Source organism: Suricata suricatta, chromosome 1, assembly GCF_006229205.1.
Source record: "Suricata suricatta isolate VVHF042 chromosome 1, meerkat_22Aug2017_6uvM2_HiC, whole genome shotgun sequence".
NCBI classification, from domain to species: domain Eukaryota; kingdom Metazoa; phylum Chordata; class Mammalia; order Carnivora; family Herpestidae; genus Suricata; species Suricata suricatta.
In genome coordinates, this window is record NC_043700.1 from 60,337,640 (window position 1) to 60,359,751 (window position 22,112).

Consider the following 22,112-nt stretch of genomic DNA (forward strand, 5'->3'; position numbering starts at 1 on the left):
TCTTTGACCTATGCTCACGCCTTTGGATAAATTCTCCCTCCTAGCACTGAGATTTAGCCACATACCTTCAAGGCCCTGTCCACAGGTATGATATTGGAGACTATCTCTTGTATTATAAGAAACTGATAATATCTAACCAAATGGTAAGAGAAAAGAATGAACTCTTCTGAGATCTTTAATTTATCTAAGAAACCTAAGAATCCTTAAATAGCTCAGCATTGCCTGGAGGCTTTTATTCTTGTGAGTCTCCCCTACTAAGGAAGTCTATAAAAACATAGATCTGAGCAAGTCTTAGTTTTTAATTAGAAGTGAAAGAGCTCTTTCTCTTCTCAGATCGTACTGTTTCTTGTTTTAAGAAGGATCTGACAGTAGAGGAAGATGAAGCTTCCTTCCAAACAAGTATTCAATAAATGAAACTAGCGCCTAGAGTTGATCAATGTTTGAATGACAGTTAAGATGTCAAGATGTTAAGAGTGAGCGAAGTATCTTTTCTCAGGGTTTCATACAACTGGGTCACATGGAGGCTGGCTAATAATGATACAAATTCTTTTAGGATGGCAGGTCTATAAGGGAGAGCCATGTTCTAACATAACAATCAATCGAGGCAATTTTTCTATCCTTGAGGAGAAACTGAACACTAGTTAAGCACATTATTCACTTTGGTGGTTGTGAAGTTTCAGAATTACTCCATGTTTTTAAAGATTATTGAAAACAGAAATCAATATTTGCTCTATTAATCTCTTAGCTAAAATAAAAGACTGTGGCAAGGAAATGTAGATATGGCCTTAAATATTTTTTTAATTAAAAAATTTTAATGTTTTATTTATTTTTGAGAGAGAGAGAAAGAGGGACAGAGAGACAGACAGTGTGAGTGAAGGAGGGGCAGAAAAAGAGGGAGACACAGCTGTCAGCCCAGAGCCTGATGCAAGGTTTGAACTCATAAGCTGTGAGATCATGACCTGAACTGAAGTTGGACACTTAACTGAACAACCCAGGCACCCCTTAAATATATTTTTTAAATGTTTTATTTATTTTTGATACAGAGAGAGACAGAGCATGAGAGGGGGAGGGGCAGAGAGAGAAGGAGACACAGAACTGGAAGCAGGCTCCAGGCTCTGAGCTAGCGGTCAGCACAGAGCCTGACGCGGGGCTCGAACCCACGACCGTGAGATCTGACCTGAGCCGAAGCCGGAGGCTTAACCAACTGAGCCACCCAGGCGCCCCATAAATATATATTTTTTTGTAACTAGCCCTACTCTCTTTTGTAATATAGAAGGAATTTTAGTGTTTATTTTTCCTGAAAGTAAGTGACTTTTTTTTATAAGTCATCTGGGTATATTCTCACTCAATGAGGAAAAGTTTTATATTTGTATCTCCCCAGATTTAGTAGCAACAATTTGTGTAAATAGCTCTTCCTTTTAGAAGAACTGACTCCCAAGTGACATGAAAACAAGCATGAAATTTAACTGTAGAAATACATTGCTTTTCAACAATCCTTATGTCTCTAAGGACTTAATGTTATTTCAAAGGATATGTGATTCTATAGGAAACATGTTGTGCTAATCTGTGGCAGCATTAGGTAAGACCTCTTTACTTAGGGATTGATTAACCTTGGAAAGAAATCTTCCTATGAGGTCTAATATGATAATTACAACATTTCTGTTATTTAAATACGCATTTAACCACATGCCTTGTGTGTACCATATGTTTATCACATAATATCAGTGTTAGAGTCTTAATCAAACTAATTTAGTATGTTAATGCAACATAAAGTAAATCCAAACAGAAATAAGCCTCAGAATAGGTTTATCTGATATTTTTGCTTATTCTTAACACACATCCTGATTATCTAAATACAATTCTTAAAGAATTTATGAGGGCAACAAACTTTGTTTAGAATGACTTATGCTGTTTAATACCAATATTATTTTTAGATTTCAGCATGCTTAGTTTTATTTTGTACTTTTTAAAGATTGTGGGAAAATACACTTACGCTTCTAGCCATTTTTATGTGTACAGTTCAGTGACATCAAGTGCTCTCACTTGTTTTGCTACCATCACCACTATCCATACACAGAACACTTATCTTGCTCTACCAACACTTTTATACAACATGCTCTATGCTGGTTTGGGTATTAGCATCCAGTTCATCTTCACTAAGAAGCTTGATCTATCTCCCAGGCATTGTGGCTAGGTTAAGTCAAAGGGGACAGTTTGGTTCAGGTTCCATTCTCTCTTGTGTGTTCAAATGGTCAGCTTGACGTCAAAAGTCCATTATTGCTTCCAGGGCAATACTGTGAAGGGAGTAATGTTTGATTATGTCTGCTCTTAAGCATTTAATTCTATACTGAGTTTTAATGTTTATTTTTTTGAGAGAGAGAGAGAGAAAGAGAGAGCATGTGAACAAGGGAGGGGCAGAGAGAGTGGGAGACACAGAATCTGAAGCAGGCTCCAGGCTCTGAGCTGTCAGCACGGAGCTTGAACCCACAGGGTTCAATCCCATGAACCACAAGATCATGAACTGAGCCAAAGTTGGATGTTTAACTGACTGAGTCACCAGGCATCCCATTCAATACTGAGTTTTAAACCAACTCATTTTGTTTAAAACCCTCAAGGGTGTCATGCTAAGTGAAATAAGTCAGGTGGAGGACAAGATACCATATGTTTGCACTCATAGGTCTAACGGGAGAACTGGAGAAACCTAATGTAGGACCAGGGGGAAGGGAAAAGGGAAAGAGAGTTGGGGAGAGAGAGGGACGCAAAATTTGAGAGATTATTGAATACTGACAAGGAACTGAGGGTTGAAGTGGGGCGGGGGAGAGGTGGTGGTGATGGAGGAGGGCACTTGGGAAGAGCACTGGGTGTTGTATGGAAACCAATTTGATAATAAACTATTTAAAAATAATAATAATAAAAATAAACCAACTCATTTCTATGGGAGGTTTTGCTTTCTATCAGTAGGCTAGGCAAACTTCTGGTTGCTGTTTAGCATTGGTATAACTTTTTTCATTGTTTTCTTCAGGGAAGATTGTATCCTCCTGTGTATGTAGCTTAACAGTGGTTGTGTAACTCTTGGTAGAAAGGAAAAAACAACTTTCTCTTTGTTGTAGAAACTAAAAGTCGATTCCCAATCAGCAAATACATAATAGAGAAAGAATGTAGTAAAAGCATGTAGATAATATTCACTAGAGATGTTATTTTTTCAGTTTATTTAAAATCAAATCTTGCAAGTTTATACAATCAATGGGTGGCGGGGAAAGACAGAAACTGTAAATGGAAAACTGAAGAGTTTAAGAGAAAATTGGAAAATCCAAGGGATTTACAATAAGGCATGTAGAAATTTGTTTCAGAGAGAATATTGTGTTGTTGACTAAACCAGCTTTACATTTTAGTGAGTCTGCTCTGTTGTACTAAGTAAATATCTATATCTGAACCTCAATTTTTCCATTCCTAATGGTTTTCCTTTACTGTCAGAAAAAATGTCCAGATTTCATACCTGACTTTTAAGATTCCCCAACAGCTGGCTGGGACCTTCTACAAAGGAACCTCTTGGTGGAGCACTCTTTCTTCCCACTTCTTTCTTTGTCCTCCAGTTGGCTAACAACCAGTAACTTTCTTTCCTGCCTCAGTTTAAATGTCACTTTCTTGTGAAGGTAATTTTTACCCTCCTCCACACTTGACTTAATCCCCCTGGTATATGCCTTCATAAAACCATGAACTTTATTTTTCATGAAGTTCGCTGCGCTTTACTTAAATCAGCGTGATGATTGGCTTTCTTCTGTGCTATATTTTATATTCTGTGATGGCAGTTACTTGTAATCTTGTTGGGGATCCATCACCCAGCACAGTTTCTGGCTTGTGGCATCAGCCTGGAATAGTTTGGGCTCCAAAAGTTAAAGGTGTAAATGTAAATAGTGTGACAGGAAATGCACTGGAAGAAAGCAGGATATTTCCTTTATAACCTTGGAGTGAGAAAGCTTTTCTGTCTCTGATTCAAAAGTGAGAAGACTGAAAGAAAAGATTGATGGTTTTGACCATGTAAAAATTAGAAACTTGTACATAGCAGATATCACAAACAAAGCAAGAAGGCAGATGACAAACTGAGGAAAAGATTTTCTACTCTTATGACAAAGTGTAGGAAGGAAATAGAACATCTTGGTCAGCGAATGAAGCATTTGAACAGAGTTTTCAATATATTTCCTCATACACAGCATTGGGAAAGTTCAAGAGTTGGTAACAGTCTTTGGGTGAAGCTGTGGGGAAACTGGCTCTCTCCTATCTTCATGATAGGAGATATTTATGGTTTTTTACATTTTTATTTATTATTGAGAGACAGAAAGAGACAGAGCATGAATGGGGTGTGGACAGAGAGAGAAGGAGACACAGATGAATTATACAATTGAAGAATGACGTGGCGCTAAGTTATTCATCTTACCATTGTTTTAACAAAAGATTTGAAACAAACCAGCTGTTCATCAATAGGTCACAGGTTAAATAAATTATCATGCATCCTATTATAACATGCTATGTATGAGAGAGTAGAGAAGCTCTCTGTGTTGCAACACGGGCAGGTTTCCAAGTTTAATTGTTTAAAAGTTTCAAAATTTTATGTGTAGTATGACATGTTATCTTAGGTATCAAAAGGGGTAGCTCTGTACTTTCATATTTGACTATTTTGTGTATATCATCTCTAGAAGAATATAAGAAAATAATAAGTGTGATTATCTAGGGTGAATGGGGAGACACCAGGTGGATGGGAACAGGGTGAGTTCTCAATGTATACTGCCCTTTAATTTTTTTGTATTTGTTTTTAGACCTTAAAGTTATATTACCTATTAAAATTCAATAATAAAACAATTACAGAAAGGAAAATGTTGAAGTTTTAAAAATATTAAACATGAGCAAAGTATAAGAATTAGCACTTGTTTATACCAGGCAGAGGGAAGTTAAAGCCAAATTGGCAATAGTCTTCAAGCTTAAACTCTCTGGCTCAAAAATGAGGGATTTAGACCTTGATCTCTAGGTCACTTCAAAATCTGAGACCTTATCATTTGTCATGAAGGGTTTTTATAAGAACCCTTTAGAAGTGTTATATTCGGGCATTCTCTATCTCCATTTAAAAGAGCATGGAGCAGTGTGGGCTTACATTTTCAAAGGAAAAATATGATGTTGATGGGGGAAATTTTCAAATTATCCATTCCTGATAACAACAGTCTTGACTTACACATATTGGGCACGGCCGTGTAGTTGACTTTGACGTCTTCCTCTTTGTTTAGATTGAAATTAGTTTGTTTAATTAAAATCACATATATAGTGATTGTGGAGCCTATAGTAGTACAAAAGTATATAGAGTTAGAAAGAAGACTCCAACTCCTTCAGCCCTAGTCTGCAAAGGTAATTACGATATTAGTGATTGTTGTTTCTTGCACAGACGTTTTTATCAATCTACATGTAGATACTAAAAAGTCTGCATTTTATATGTTATGGAAATACAGAAAAAAGGAAGGAAGGGAGGAAGGAAGGCAGGAAGGACCGAGGAGGGAGGGAAGGAAGGAGGGAAGGAAGGAAAAAAGGAAAGAACAGAGGTTTCTTTTCCAAAAGAAATGGGCTTACACAATTCTTTGCAAGTTGCTTTTCTCACTTATACATATAGCTTGTTTAACTTTCCTGATACCTGTACATCCACCTCAGAAGATATGTTTATATGATTTCAGCTGAAATTTATTAATGTATTATTTGTACCTTAAAGTGTCTCATTTTATTTTTGCAAGTGTTGCATGGGAACACTCATAGGATAAACATTTGCTATGTATCTACTAGTAATTTTGATATTTTATGTATGATATATATATCAATATACATACATATTATGTGAAATTTTTTGATGAATATAAATTTACTCATGTAGACTTTAAGCTCCATGAAGGCAAAGATTGTACATGCTTTTTGCTCATCATTTTCTCTCTACCTCTGAGCCTAATTTTCGCACATACTAAGGCTCAAAAGTATAACAACTGTGTGCCTGATAGATAATAGATGCCAAAATGAAAGAACTTCAGTTTGAGGACACGGAAGAGGTATCATAAGATAATCTGAGATCTTACAAATTAAAATCTCCAAATAAAATGACTTCAAAGATATTTTTTCCATGGTAGTTTTTTAATAAAGTTCCTCTAATGAACAGTGCTAAATTATGATGCTTCTTTGGAAGGTGATTATAATTTTCATACCATCAGGCAGATGTGCTACACACCACTTAGAACATGGCAATGCAGTCTTAACTCAAAGATTTTTCTATATATAAAATAGATTATTTTTCCTTAGATTTGGTAATTTCTTTATATATTGCTGTAACACAATTCACAAAGTACTATTAGTTTTAAGTTCTGTTCAAGTTAATGTATTTAGGTAAGGACTATGCCACAACTTCTTGAAATTATATTTGTAATATCACATTACAAATTCCCTGAATGTAAATAGAATTAAATCATTTGTCAGCATAAGCTTTCTCTCTTGGGACTCAATCATGCATACCACCTACAAAACATAAGTGTTGTATAATTAGGACTTTAGGTAAAAGGTATGTTTTCCCTTCTTTTCCTCTGAAACTCATTAAAATGGGCCAAAGAACAAAATCCACAGATAAACATTCCATTGGCAATGAAATGCTTAATAGCTGTAAAACACTAAGAAGGTAATCATAAAATTAATTATTCTACCAAATCAGGTCCTTTAAATATCTGTTCATTTCCCTAGAAGGCACTGTGCAGTGAAACACAGGCATGGTGTAATAAGATTGAATGAAGGAAAGGTAAAGTAGAGAGGATTATAAAATATATTATGTATGAATATATATACCTTACCTTATATAGCACACCATATGTATAGTGTGCATGTGTGTCCTGTGTATGTGTGTGTGTGTGATATACACATATGTGTATACCAAAGTGATATAAAAGATACACAAGACTGTTGAAAGCTAACATTGAGGGTTGAGTAGGAGTTAAGGATTCAAAGAAGGAGGCGAATGTATTCTAGGGAGAGGAAATGCTCAAGCAAATGCTTTGTAGAGACAAATAATTGGTGGGTGTGAGGACCTAAGGAAGGCATCTTCTGGCTGAGATGGGAGAAAAGGGATCTTGGCTTTATGGGAGCTTGCAGACCAATTTTGCGTTTTCCCTAAGAGCAATGGGACGCTAGTAAGGAATCTTTAGTAAGAAAATGTGATGATGAGAATTTTACTTTGAGAATATTTATTTGGCTGCAGAATTAAAAACAAGTGTTCGAGAGGCAAGTGGTACGTAGAATGGATGCAAGTAGCCCAAGGAGAAGATATTACATGGTTCAGGTGAGAGAGATGGGTCAGCCCAGTGCAGCAGAAACAGAGATGGTAAATGGACATTACAATTCAAATGCCACTTGTGCCTTAAAGACTAAGTTCTACATTAGTCTAACATTTATTACTTACTAATTCATTACTTACTAAATCTTACTATTTTGTAAGTAAGATTTAAAGTGTCTTGTAAGCCTAACATCCCTGTGGATTAGGATGAGTTAAGGATACCTCCATGTTTGTTATCTTAATGTAAGTAAAGTGTTTGGTATCTTCTTAAAGATGATATTTCACTGTCTCTTTTGTTACATAAGCTGCAATGAAGAAAAAATTTTGCCAGCTATCATATTTTAATAAAACCGAAGCCTCAAATTTAATTTTATTGTTACTGAATACTGTATAATTTTCATAGTCAATGCAACTCTGAATTATAATTTAATAATTATTAGATGGACATTAAATGGGCAGCTAGAATACTATCAGGTTGTAATTTTATATGATTGTCCTTCTTGAAAGGCTAGTTGAACTAATCCTCATTTTTGCAAACTTTTACATTAAAGTTCAAATGAAAAAAAATTCTTCATCTCTTCAAATTTAACACATGCTGAATTTATCTAATAAATCTGTATCTATTACATCTAATAATATTCCTCCCAGAACAGAAGCTGTAATTCAACATAAATTCTTAACCTAAAAAAATGAATATATGTGCCTAATCGTGAAATTTTTGACAACCATACTTTAGAAAAATTTTGTCTTTTTATTTCAGTGCTTTCATGACTAAAAGATATCACCTTTTTCAGCATTTTGTGATTTCAGTTAAAAAGTTATTTAGCACTTAAGACATATAAATACTAGTCATTGTTGGAAATTCAGTGGTGAAGGAAGCAAAACCCCTGGCAGGGAGAGTTTACCTTCTAATATGGAGTTGGGTTTTGCTGGTCTGTCCTTGCTGTAGATAATCAACCAGCATTCAAATTCTCCTTCCCCTGGAATTTACTGAAATATTCTTAGGTTAAACAAAATTTTCTTCTCAGTATTCTTCTTGTCCTGTTTAGTCTTTTTATAGGTTATAGAGCATCTAATTGTTTTTATGCAAATCAAAATTTTCTTTTGAGAGAAAAAAAGTCTCCTAGAGATTTTACCGGATGGAGAGTAATTAACTGCAAATGAGAAGACATATTAATAGTATCTTATAAAAAGGACATTTGTCCTAATAGCCTTTCAGAATACATGTGTAAAATTTTCTCATTAAAGGGCCCTTTACAGCATGTGTATTTGTGTGCATGCGTGCACATGTGCATGTGTTTTATTTCCAGGCAATTAATTCTTATGCTGGCCTTTTGTGTTTTCCCCTAATGTTAATTAGGAAAATTGTATTTTTCAATGGTTTCTCTACCACTTTGGGGACATAGCGTGACTTTGAAACTATTCAACATTATTACACAGTGTACTATTTCATAATTTATGTAAACTTGCTACTTTTTTCCTTTATTTGTTCAAGCATTACATTCGCTGCTTGGACATGGCTATGAGAATTGATGCCCATAGAAATTACAATACAGGGCTAATGAAAAGTATTGCTTATTAATTCTTCATAATTTAAGCTTTGCTTTAGTAAGAGTTTATTCTGTGTAGGACCCTGTGCTGAGTGATTTTCCTAAAAATTAGTTTTATCAACTCCTAGAAAGAAGAGGGTGTGATTTTATCCATATTCCATACCTGTTACTTCCACCACCCGCGGTTATGCACCTGCCAGCCAGCGGTTGAATCAACTGCTTGTACAGCCAGGAGTCTCCCACAGGTCATGCCAGGAGGAGAATGTGTTCTCATCCTACAGCACACCATCAGCCAGTATAGGAAAAGTTGGTACTCTGTGCTTTTCTTCTCTGTGAACTGAGGCCTGGAACTTACTGTCTAGATACCATCATTTTACCTTGAGGAAAAAAAGCCAACAGACAATTGTGATGCCACATTGTTGCAATTCATGGGAGAAATGGTTCCCTACTTCTTTGTAATTCTCATTTTCCACCCAGAGTCATCTTTCTTTAACTCCTGTCGTTAAATGTGCCAGTTGTTTTGAAATGTCAAAATTTCATTAGTATTTGGCATAAATCTTCATTTTAAAAGAGAAAACACTAACCCTCCAAACACGATACATGATTTAAAATTGTAGCATATACAAAATGGTACCTCCAGTAATCAGTGGAAGGCACAGAACACACATTACTTACTACTTGGGCTCCCTAGGTCTGATGCGAAGTACATAAATAATTATAATTGTTCTTCTGTCATCTCATTAATTGAAATAGTTAAATCAAAGGGGATAAGAAAACCTCACTGACACCTGTATTCATCTTGAATTCTTTCCTGCAGTGAGGCTGGCTTATCTACCTTCTTTCAGAGAACCCTGATCTCTCTGGAGATAACTTTTCTCTTGCTTTTCTACTTTCCCTTTGTCTATCCTGCAGGTTGGCCTCTAGCATTGAGTCCCCTTTTTGCTACAGAGGCTTTCCTGTTTTCTCTGGCTATATCAGCAGGGGGCTAAAGCACCCCCAAGTCAAAAGTATCTTGTATACACCTTATCCCTTTGCTAAGAAGACTTCCCATGATAATTACAAGCAAGATGATACAACTTTATCGTAGTGGAGTATTTTAATTTAGAGACATATTCTGTATTTGAATGATGAATGTAATTGGGTTCAAGGATGTCTTTTTAGAAAACTGAGAGATTATTTTGTTTGTGAAAGGATCTGCATAGTAGTGCTCTGTTTTAGACCCATAAGAAGTGTTCTGTGGCATTCCCTTTAAGGAAGATTGTTACCCCTGAGGAGCTCTGATGATGAAATTACTATTCCTCCCTGACTCGTCAATGTTGTGCAGTGCTGATTTAGGATCTGAAGGGGTGCCAGGATTACACTGATAGCCATATTCTCTCCATGTCTCTCTCTCTCTCAATCATGTGCATGTGCTCACACACACACACACACACACACACACACACACAGATTTGTGTGCATGTTAGTGTAGTATTTTACCCAAAATTGTGAAAATTGTAACTCTTAGTTTTCTTTAAACTTAGGACCTATTTTTCTCTTTAAGAAACATAATGCTTAGTAGGTGTCAGTATTGAAATTTGCTTTTGTTAACTCACGTCTGGTGTATCTCTATTCTTCGTTAAAAGACCTACCTTATTAGACATAAAAAAAACCATAAAACAACCTTGTTCTTAGTTTTACCTTAAGCCTGAAAATATTTCTGTATCAAGTCTGAAGTGTAGGACTACATTAATTTTTTTCCCACAATAATCTCCTTTGATGTTTACCAGCCACAGAATTCTTGGTGTGGCAGTTGCACTATTAGAAGTCAAAGACATTGGGGTCTATGTTCAGTTCTCACCCTTGCTAATTTTGTATCTCTGAGTCCTGGTTTTATTACCTACAGAATAATCTCTCATTTGATCACAAGGAAGTCACTTATATGAAATAATTCACACATTTAATTATTTGATTAGGATTTATGAGCAGATTCTATGTGCAGGTACTTTTCCAGATGCCGGCGATATGCACAGAAGACTAAAGTCCTACTTCTTTTTAGCTTTGTTGCAGTATACTTGAAGCTTAAGTACTACACAAAGGAAAATATTAGAAAACGGTGTCTAACTTCAATGTATATTATTTATATGACTATTTATGCAGTCCACTTAAGTAAATTTTTGTTCCATGAGGTCAGAAACATGCCTTAATTCAGTTATATTCTCTGCAAAATATATATAGCCGGATAGTGACATATAAATCAAATTGAATTTAAGACAAAAATAAAGGAAAATCCATGAATGAATTTAAGCATTTAGGAGACCTTATACTCAGTTACAGAATAGGTGAATATACTTTCTGAAAGAACTATCACTTGGTTATTTACTATCATAGAAGACCCATAAAATTAAAGCCTTTACTGGTAGATATAATGAATATATGTCTATGAGACAGCAGTGTGAAAAAAAATAGCAACATAAAAATTGACTGTCTTTGTGATTTTTATCCATCTCAGAAAAGATTACTTGGATTCCTCAGTTCTTATGGCAGAAATATATTTTGGTCATGATTTGGTTCTCTATTGTCATAATCCTGTACTTCTGTATCTTTTTTGACTCTAGAGAGTTAATTATTTTAGACCAATTAAATAGTAGAATTGTTAGTAGAGTTGATATTACTTGAAATATTATTTAAAAATGGTATGATTTATTTTTCCTTGAGATATGCATCAGTCTGAACAGAAGAAAAAAAGTCAGATTGATACCTTCAGGTAGTGATGGATGGTACTAAAAGAGCGTGTTTTGCTTCTATTCTGTGCTTATGACTAGCACCAATGAATGTATTATGGTTAATAGTTCAATCAAGATCAAGTAAAACACTATTGTGTCCCTTTCACTCAACCCTTGGCATTGCTGTGTTAATGGCCAATCATATTTAGTCAGGGTCTGAGGTAGTGGGATATGATGAAATATTTTTAGGTCATACTAATACCTGTTGGTATCAAACTGTCTCTTAAAACTTGGCCTTGAGGGAGTTGGTAAACAGGTCTCTTATTTTATATCTCGTCAATAGATTGGTATTTTTAATATATTTTAATCCTATATCCCAGCAAGTGTAGATTCTTTTTATTGCTGATTGTCTTGAGAAAGAATGAGAGATAGCTTTAGGAATATTGCTAGGTTATTGAAGCCTGCATAACAATACTTTAGAAGAGGTCTATATGGCCCCATGAATCGGAGTTCTCCAGCGAAGAACTCATAGAGCTGATGTTGCAGTCTTGAGTGTGAAGGTAGACTGGAAGCACAGTTCCTTCCTCTTTTGGGGTCTCAGTCTTTTCAGTGAAGCCCACCCACATTACGGATAGGATCTCCTTCACTCATTCTACTGATTTAAATGTTAATCACATCTAAAAATATCTTCACAGCAACAGCAAGACTAGTGTTTGAACAACTAACAACTAAGATTTGGACAGTTAAACACATATCCAACATTGATTATCTCATTTTATTTTCACAAATCTAAAGTAGACATTAATGGGGCTCCTGGGTGGCTCAGTTAAGTGTCCAACTCTTGATTTCAGCTCAGGTCATGATCTCACAGTTCATGGGTTCAAGCCCTTCATCAGGCTTGACACTGACAGTGCGGGAGCCTGCTTTGGGGTTCTCTCTCTCTCTCTCTCTCTCTCTCTCCCCCCCCATCTCTGCCCCTCCCCAGCTCACATGCTCGCTTGCTCGCTCTCTCAAAATAAATAAACTTTAAAAAATAATGTAGAAGCTAGTATTATCTCTGCCACAAAGATGAGAAAATTGATGCCCAGTTACGTTGAGACTGGTGATAGCTTACAGAAGTAGTAAGAAGTAGAGAGGGGATAATTTTTGCATGTCTTCAGGATTTTCTGCACCCAACATAGTTTAAAATAAGTCCTAAATGAAAAGCAGTACAGTGTTTAGTCCTTCAATACTCCATCTAGTTGGACCCAGAGTACATTATAGACAATTCACATATGGAAACAACCCCTTTCCTCCAGTTTATAAACAGCAAGCTATTAATGCTTTTAAAATAGATATGATTCTTTCTTCCTCCTTAATAATTGCCAGGTTTTGTTTTTCTGTCAATATTTTCTGTGAATACTGTGGGTATTAGGTACAGCTGCACAACTAGTTGCTATTGTTAAGTAGTGCATCTATTTTTAATTAGAACAACATAAGATCACTTTGAGTTTGACCTCTAACTCGTGGAAAAATGTTAAGCCTTAATAAGCTTCATAAAAACAGTTAGCTCGTGATGTTTCATACCACCTTGAGAACGGATGCCTGGAGAAGCCATCTCGACAGATCCAGTAATAAGGTTGAGTTTGTTCTGTCAGTCTTTCTAATCCTTTACCACTCCTCACCTCATGCTCTTGGCTGCAGTCACTGTCTGTTTCCCGAATGCCATCATAGTTGGATTTCTGATGCCTGACACAGTATCTGGTGCACAGTGCTTAGTACATCTAGAAAAGGAGAAAGGAAGTTAGAAGGAAAGAATATTCATTAGAAACATTTACCTTTTAGCTCTGTATTTACTCCCCTTTGGTCTATTCCTTTGTTTATGATGTAGCCCTCTTACTTGTATAATTGGCAAACCAGGAGCTGAAAGCCTATAGAAAATTTGTTAGTGTTCATGCAGTGATTATGCAGGGATTCCTTTATTGTTTTTCTGCATCTCTTGCTGTGGGTTTGTCACACATTGTAAAGCCCAAGATTGCACATTTGGATCTCAGTGTGTGCTGAACCATGGTGAAAAATGCTGATCTTTGAACTTTTATTTTAACACAGAAAGAAATTCTGACTAGCATTTTCTAATGGACAGTTTTAGAAAGTTGATTCGCACTGTAATATCAAATAATTTCTACAGAGTAATTAATTACCTTTTAAAAAATCTCTTTAGAAATACTCACTCACGCTAGAATGACACTTGGTATAAACTTGAAGAAATGTGTTAGAGAAGAGATAGACATTCCATATGTTTTTATTTTAATCTAATAATTTGATCTGCTATGGTACAAGTAATCTATATTGATGATATTCAGATCAAAGAATCAATCTCATTCAGCTTTTGTTTTAAACTAATAACTAGAAGAATCAGTCCTAATAAGATATAATTTGGTAAAATTGTGTAGCCAACATTATAGCCAAATGTTAATTTTATTTATACTCATTTAAATGCAATCATTTTTGCCATTAGGTTTTTTTAGTACAGATTTCAAGAGGAAATTACTTTTCAAGTTAAAAATTAATATTTTCTAGAACTTTTGTTAAAATTGCTCCAAGAAGTCTAAATGGAGATTTTATTAAATGCAAAACCTAAATATTTGGAAATAAATATTTGATTTATTTCTTACTTGTAACTTGCATATTGCACCTCATCAGTTTCTGCTTCATTAGATTTCAATTTTAAGAATTCTGTGAAGTACCTATTACAGTGTCATTTAAAAATTAAAATTAAAAAATTAGTCCTTAAAAAATTAGTCCTTTATATAATAATCAAACACAACTTTAAGAAAATCATATACAGATATGTTTATTTTACTTTTGTCCTTCAATTTTCTTTCAAAAGATTCTTCTGTGGGGATGGAGATAGGGTAATTGTGCTCCCTCTGTATGTGGTGAAGAGGGAGGGAAAATGTGATAACTTTCTATGTAACTTGAAACTCACAAAATTATGTTTTATTCCTTATGGATATGATTTGCAGACTTGGAGGAGGTAAATTGACTTTTAACTCAGAAAATGTTTGTATACTCTATTAGAGATTCATTATTATTTTTTCAAAAGAATTTGCTAATGGTTATTTTGTATGTTGGGAGACACTGATGAAGAATAAACTTTTAGTTAGCTCAGTGTTTCAATATTATGAGAAATGCTGGACAAGGTTTGAATTTTATACTAATTCCTTAAGAGAGAAAAGTAAACTTAGGCCTCTAGCGTTCAGAAAGTGTTACTTTTCTAATATTCATCCTGACTCAGTAAGCACTTTAGTGGTTGCCAAAAGAGATCTACTGTGCTTGCTGCTCATAAAGTGATTATACCTCATAAACAAGAATGCAGTTTTCTTGCACTAATTCACTTGTCCTCTCTGTTCTAAACACTAGGGAAAGAATGAAGCCACACAGAGGACAAGTTATAGTTCCTTCTCCAAGAGACTAGAGAGAATGAGGATGATGGATGAACATGAAGTAGACAAAAAACGAGCAACTGAGTATGGGGAAATAGAAGTGGTTAGTATAGAGATTTCATATTGGGCCACAGTGTTTATGTTTGATCTCTTAATACTGCCCCGTAGGTAGCAATTCATGGTGGAGAGACGTTTTGTGATGTAGAGTCAATGGAACAGGCCAGATGGACGAAACCAGCAGTAAATTCCACTGGGTAGAATGGAATATTCCCTGGTCAAATCAGAACGTTATTCGTAACCAGAGTAGACTAGAAAAAAACTAAGAGAAATATGTGATTTACTATATCACCATTGTTTTCTTAAGCTTATATTTGCCTATTGGTTGAGAAATCTCCTAAACAGCAAAGTTTAAAGAACCTAATGCATTTTTATATTTTTAGCACTCATTTGCAATATAATGGGTGGGGCATTTGAGTGACAGGAAGTGTTCGTATACTGAGGAACGTGATAATGAGTTTTGTTTTTAAACTTAACTATTCTTTAAAAATATACACTGTGTGTTAGCTAACCTGACAACAAATTATATTAAAAGGATATACATAAATTCCAATTAGGCTTTGGATTATTTGCCTTTCTTCATAAACTGGGAAACAGTAATATACCCTTAATTTTTTTCCTTTTAATGGCATGATAGTATAACTTTGATAACATTTCTTATTTTTTAATATTATTTGAAAACTATTCCTGGAATCTTCTAATCACTTAATTCACCCAAAATTGTACAGTATAATAAGTGTTATGATCATTTGTGGCCACTGGGCAATACATTTTCAAAGCAAGTGGGTGGACATAAATATACACATACATATTTATTGTATTATTACTCTTTTGTGAATATTGTTAATGGTGCTTCATTATATAGCCATTTTTCTAAGTCAAGGGTAAATTACAGTAATGGAAACATTCAACTTCATAATCACTCTCTCTTCATCCTATTTATGATGGTTTTTACAAGCCTTTCATTATTCTCTCTGGAAAGGAACTATTGAAATAAATGGAAGACGATAAATGTTTACTAAAAAGGTAAAAGCACTGTGAATTGCAAATGCATACATAAGACATTTTTCCCTAGTAGGCTAATTATACTTATCATTCAATTAATTGCAATATTTATTGAATGAAAGAATATGCATTTTAAAACATTGGTTACATTAAAGGATATTTTTTTCCATTTTGAGGTCTATATTAGAAACTAACAATAATTAGGTATATAATTCTAAGCTGATGTCATAAGATTTTCTTTGACATCTTCATTAAAGAACATACAAACCATCATAATTATCCATGCACATTTGTAGCCTGTGAACAGGAATAAATTTTTCATGCTAATCTGCACATCCTAATGGCTTCTTCACTGTGTTCTAGATTACATTTTCTCTCACTTCTGTGAGGATTTGTTCCATCAGTTTTTCTTTTTTCACTGTATTTCAGATCTTTTATTTTATTTTTAATAGTTTATTGTCAAATCAGTTTTCATATAACACCCAATACTTCTCCCCACAAGTGCCCCCCACCATGACCATCACCCCCTTCCTTCCCTCCCCCTCCCCCTTCAGTCCACAGTTCATTTTCAGTATTCAGTAGTCTCTCATGATTTGTGTCCCTCACTCTCCCCAGCTCTCTTTCCCCCTTCCTCTCCCTATGGTCCTCTGTTAGGTTTCTTCTGTTAGACCTATGAGTGCAAACATATGGTATCTGTCCTTCTCCGCCATCAGTTTTAAATAGATTTCTTCCTGCCATTTAGTTAAGTTTTACATGTCTTTCAAAATTTATTGTAAGGGTAATCTCTTCTGTATAGTTAAGTTTAAATGTCAGTGCCCTGTTCTGCTCCTATAGTACCACTGGGAGTGGTTCTCCTATTACAATCATAAAAAATTACACTATAGGTAATGATTGACTAGGCAACCCTAACAGAACATAAGTTTTTTAAGGGCCAGAACCATGAGTAAGCCAATGTTTATTAAACACTTATTAAGTGCTAGATGTGGTCAGACACATAATCTCACTTAACCTTCATAGTAGTAGTGATTGTGGAAGATATTGCTGTCCCTGCCCCAAGCTTATTAATCTTTGTTGATAATATTATAAATGACAATAATAATGTCCCTGGTGAGCCTAGAAGTATATGGGCAAAATAAAAAAATAATAAAGTTATAAACTCTATCATCCATTTAATAGATGCTGTGGACATAACAAACCCTAAAGGTATTTTTATTAAATGGAGTTAATTCTTGCTAAGCTTCATAAAGAAATATACCTTTGCACATATGTTAAGGCTTCTTATGGCCTATATAAAGTAGCTTAATTTATTATGCTTCTAGAATGGCACACTGAAATTTTCTGCAAAATGAGTTTACTATTTCCCTCAAAACATGAACATTTAAATTTTCATGATAAGAGCCAGTTCGTGATCATAGGACCTAAAGTGCTATCCTTTCAGATTTCCCTTTTGTTTGGTTTTCCTGGACACCTGCCTTTATGGGAAAATAGCTGAGAATTTTGGCTTTCAAAATACACCTGAGTCCAATTAAGCAGGCTAGGAACGCAGGGAGCAGTACGAGTAAGAAAAACTGGCCAGGAAATGGCATACAAGACACTGTTTCTAAATGAAGGGTAAATGCATATTTGTGGAGGTGATAGATTTTTATTTCTCCAAGTCGTTTTAAATTGCTTGGCTGTACGCTCTGGTTGAATATGATGTATAAGTCACTGAATGAGTCATTCTCATAAGTACAGATGGTAAGAGGGAAAGGTTGGGCCACTGAGCCAAATTACCCTGGTACAGCAATACCGAAACCCAGATCCGGCCACCTTGGGTGGACATATTTGTACAATTTTCATCTTTTAAATAAATATGTGTGTTGAAAACACTTTGTTTTTAAAACTATTTGACATTACATCCATTTAGTGTTGCATCCATAAGTTCCATTTCTCTTTTTGGGGTTTGTAAATTCTCATTATCTAAGCAGAATACATTTTACAATTAGGAGCAAGTTTAGAGACTAGTTATTTTCTTTGTGATCCGTGGTCTGTCTTTTTCAAACACTTGGCATTTTGACATAAGATTTTTTGGATAACTTGATCATATACATAAGGAAATAATGAAGAGCCTTAAACTAGATTCACACTTCATTTGGACTTTGATGGAATTTTATTAAACTGAAAAGCTCCCCAAACATGCCTATATATTTATCATCTTGTGCATGAAATAAGGGTGCCAGAGGAAAAGGCATGAAAAAACAAAAGGAGCACTTCAAAGGCAAGAATCATGATTAGGCTGATGGAATTCTATCCCCAGGTTGATTTTTGATAGGCATAAAATTCTTTGAAATTCTTATCCCAAATTCCAGGGAGAGTGTGTCTTGTTAAGAGCTGTGCCTATCAGTCTCTGTTCCTTGCATGAATTAGTTTTTAAAAATTCTTTGCAAACGAGTTGCTTCATTATTTGCTGAGTATATTCTGCCTGTATACTTTCATATGTGAGTCAAGCAGACATGAAAGAAAAAAAGAGGAATGATGTTTCACTGCTCTACTGTTTGGCTCTCCAAGGTGCATAGTCGCTCTGGTGACATGGCAGCTACTTGATATATTGGGGTAGTGAAGGCAGGAGAAAGAACAGAATTGAAGAGCAGAGCACTCAGGCTTAGCTGACAATGCCAAAGGATGGAAGGACAAGTGGAATTTAAGGTCACCAGGGAAAATAGGACTCAAAGTAAACTCCCCTCCCCTCCACGTCCACCCAAGTGGTGATCTAAAGGACAGGATCTTTCATCCTATACATATTTTGTGTTTTCATTCTACGAAAGCTTCTTTAATATAGAACCTACCTTCAATAGGCCCACGGTACTTACTGGAGTGAAAATAAGAACTATAGCTGTCCTAGTTCAGGCTGCCATACCAAAATACCATAGATGGGGTGGCTTAAGAAACATTTATATTCTCATAGTTTTGGGGAGCGGGTGTTTGAGATCAGTGTGCCAGCACTACTGAGTTCTTCTTGAGCTTGCAGACTACCCATTTCTCTCTGTGTTTTTACATGACGGGATGGGGAGTGGCGTGTTGGTGTGCAGAGAAAGAGAGACCAGGGAAGAGAGTGCTGTTTCCTGTCTCATCTTAGAAGGACACTAACTTTATCAGATCCGGCCCCGCCTTCATGATATCATTTAACCTTAAGGACCTCCTAATGGCACTATCTTGAAATACAGTCGTTTTGGGGTTTGGGACTTTAACATACGGATTTTGGGGTAGATACAAATAGCCCATTGGCCATTTGTAAATAGTAGTAATTGTCTCTGGCTCAAAGCTTTTACAAGAAAAATTGCCAGAACTGTAGCTTGATGATTCTCTCTCCCTTGCTCACAGTCTTGTTGAGACATCTCACAGCTGCCTTTTGCATTTCTAGGCATCTGATCCCCTTCTCTTGGTAATTTCCTTATTTCTACTTTGCACGGACACTGGTGAATTCAGTTCTGGCTGTAGCCAGGCATCTTTCTCTTATATTGACATTATCATTCTAGATGCTTTCTTCTGATGGTTGAGTGGGCAGTGAGGGAGGAATTCAGGAGAGATCTTTTCTCTATTGCTGTTTTTTAATTATTATTAAAATAAGAGAGGCACCCGGGGGGCTCAGCCAGGTAAGCGCCTGATTTTGGTTTAGGTCATGATCCTTGAGTTCAAGCCCGGCATCAGGCTCTGTGCTGACAGCTTGGAGCCTGGAGCCTGCTTCGGATTCTGTGTCTCCCTCTCTCACTCTGCACCTCTCCTGTTCAAGCTCTGTCTCTCAAAAATAAATACATGTTTGAAAAAATTAAAAAATAATAAAATAAGAATTAACTTCATTTAAAAAGTTACCCATTATTGCATATATTATTTCATTTTATTGACACTCTATTGTAGAATTACCTATAAATGAGATTAATGATTTCTGGTCATACCATTAGGAACTAGTGAGGTCATAATTGAAACCCATATTCATATGTATTCAAAACCTTCATTATTCTTACAATCCATACAGGTTTCCCTAGTTTGACAGCAAATCAAGGAGTCATTGAAGCATTATTTTCTTAATAACACCATAGCAGTACACACTTGGAACACAAATTATTTGTGCATATAATTTCATATATACAACTCACCAATTTCCATCACTAAATTGATGTTAGTATTGGGAACTTCTTTGTGTACATTACTTTTTTATATCACCTCTGAATAAGGATGAAATTTATCAGGAGTTCTCTTTCCTGTCTAGTTCTGAATGTTTATTCAGAATGTCTTAATGCATTTCAAATTATTATTCATGAAATACTGCTATACATGAAGGATCTGAGTTATGTCATTATTATCATTCCTGATATTAGTAATTGGTGTCTTCTATTTTTTTCTGATCAATCTGAGTAGAGGTTTATATATGTTACTAATATTTTCAAAGTGCCAGATTTTTGGTTCATGGATTTTCTTTAGTTTTTAAATCTATTTTCTGTTTCATTGATTTCTTCTTTGATACTTTATTTTGCTTACTTTGGGTTTGTTTTTTTTTTTTTCCCATTCTTAAAGAAGTGAGGACTTTGATTTGAGAATGTGTTTTCTTTTTATAATATAGGCATATAGTACTTCTAAGCTCTACTTCGATAAGATTCCCATGAATCTTGATATTTTTGTTTTCATTTTCTTTCAGTTGAATATATGTTTTAAATTTTTTGACTTTTTCTTTGACCCAGGGGTTATTTAAAAATATATTATTTAATTTGCAGTGCTTATGAAGTTCCCAGTACCTTTGTGGTATGGTCATCTAATTTAACTTCACTGTATTCTAAGAACATACTTTTTATTACAGTTGACATTTATTTATTTTTATTTTTTAATTTTTTAATGTTTACTTAGAGAAAGGTCAGAGGGAGACAGAGACAGAGCCTGATTGGGAGAGGGACAGAGAGAGAAGGAGACACAGAATCCAAAGCAGGTACCAGGCTCTGAGCTGTCAGCATAGAGCCTGATGCGGCACTTGAACTCACAAACTGTGAGATCATGACCTGAGCTGAAGCCAGATGTTTAACTGACTGAGCCACCCAGGCGCCCCTTACATGAATATTTAAAAGTCCGATCCCAAACAGGATCTCAACCTTCCTTCCAAACACTGCAGGGGAATTTCAATCACTCTATCTCTAATTACTTTGTGCTTCATTTGTATGTTATCCTGGTTTTATATTTTAGCTTTGTCTCTATTTTTAATTATCTAAATGTTATTATTACAGTTTTATAAAGTTTTTTCAAATATCCACATACTTACCAGTTTGCTTCCTTTTCATTTCTTCATATACCTAGGACCTTCTATGTGTATATGTTATTTTTGTTTAAAGAACATCTCTATAATATTGATTGAATAATTCTGTTGGTGACAAAACCTCTCAGTATTTTTCTAAGATTTTATTAACTTATTCTTATTCATGAATGATATTTTCATTGAGTTTAGAATTCTTGGTTGACATTTATTTAATTTCAACACTTAGGAAATAGTATCCCACTTTTTTCTGGCTACCATAGTTATTCTTGAGAAGTTAGCTGTCAGTGAAATTGTTGTTCTTTTAAGATGTGTTTTTCATCTAGTTGCATTTAAATTAATTCCTTTTATGTGTATATTCTACTCTTTCTTCATGATTTGACTAAATAGTATTTTATTTTTTATTTGTCCTGCTTTGAATTTTTGGGGTCTAGAATTTGAGTATTAGGTTTTTTATCCATTTTGAAAAACTCTGGGTCTTTTTAAAATTTTACCTCTGCCTCATTGTCTATCTCTCTCTCTCTCTTTTTTTTAACCTGGGACCTCAGATGTATATTATTAAGAATATTTTTCTTCTTTTTTTCTTTTTTAACCTCTGCTCCTTTCTCTTTATCTAAGAGGGTGACTAATATGGACTACATTAATGTCTTCGTTTGCCCTCTGGTAACGTGAGTTACAGACAGCAGATCAGAAGGAGGAAGGAAAGTTCACTTGGCCACTTACTGCTGTTGCTCCCTTTTTGTCCGGCTGGTT

At 35.1% G+C, this 22,112-nt stretch overlaps 1 long non-coding RNA gene across 2 annotated transcripts in view; it reads right to left on the reverse strand.

Moving 5' to 3' along the window:
* The window catches only part of LOC115299923, a 77,328-nt gene that overhangs the window by 43,241 nt on the left and 11,975 nt on the right, over positions 1-22,112 (reverse strand). The window contains exons 2-4 of one of the 2 annotated variants that reach the window (XR_003912451.1): positions 13,262-13,360; positions 9,056-9,269; positions 8,205-8,496 (exon numbers count right to left, since the gene is read on the reverse strand). This is a non-coding gene — a long non-coding RNA (uncharacterized LOC115299923). Of the gene's footprint in view, positions 1-8,204; positions 8,497-9,055; positions 9,270-13,261; positions 13,361-22,112 lie in introns of those variants that run through there. The other variant, XR_003912435.1, reaches the window with a different exon arrangement.